The sequence below is a fragment of the Penaeus monodon genome, chromosome 32, assembly GCF_015228065.2.
Source record: "Penaeus monodon isolate SGIC_2016 chromosome 32, NSTDA_Pmon_1, whole genome shotgun sequence".
Taxonomy (NCBI): Eukaryota; Metazoa; Arthropoda; class Malacostraca; order Decapoda; family Penaeidae; genus Penaeus; species Penaeus monodon.
Window position 1 is genome coordinate 14,818,913 of NC_051417.1, and position 700 is coordinate 14,819,612.

Genomic DNA, 700 nt, shown 5'->3' on the forward strand with positions numbered 1-700 from the left:
TAGTTATTTGATTAAATTTGAAACAATAAAAACTTATAAACAGACTGGTATCTGCAGTACTTTTAATCTTCACTAATTCCCTCACCCTTTTTGGCAAAGGTAAAAATGAAATCCTTGGATTTGTAATTCCAAAAGAGCATCTGAATATTGCAGTATCAAAAGGGTTGAATATTCATGCTGTTGAAGTACCGGCTTAAGCCCGAACTGTCATGTAACCAAACGTTGGCATGCGTGCGTTTTCTAATTTCTAATTTTCCACTTTATGTGTTATGGAAACACCCGTGCAAACGCGCGCTCTCTCGTACACACATACGTACTCTCAAACACACATTAACAATTGCTACTGAGAGATGCGACGCGAAAGACCTGTTCTTGACGGCGCAATACCTCTTACGTCCTCTTTTTCTCCTTTTCTCTAGAATCACCTTTACACCAAGGCTAAGAAGTGTCCAGATCAGTGGCTTTATCGGCAATCAGAGCTCAAGCAGCGGAAGTGGAATTTCCCCTTAGTACATTATTAGACTAGAGGCCAGGAAACGAACGGCGTCCCGATCAGTGGCTGAACTATTGTCTTCGGGTTTCTGTCCTTCCCGCGGCTCATGTTGACACAGCAATGCGACTGAAGCACACGCTAGGGGAAGCCACGGGTATGCGACAAGGCTTACGGACTTTGCTGCAAATCAATGGAGAGCCGGTCGTG

At 43.9% G+C, this 700-nt stretch overlaps 1 protein-coding gene across 1 annotated transcript in view; it reads right to left on the reverse strand.

Annotated features, from left to right (window-relative positions):
• LOC119593668 (TNF receptor-associated factor 3-like) overlaps nt 1-700 on the reverse strand; it is a gene marked incomplete at its 5' end in the record, with an annotated part of 15,146 nt that overhangs the window by 2,386 nt on the left and 12,060 nt on the right.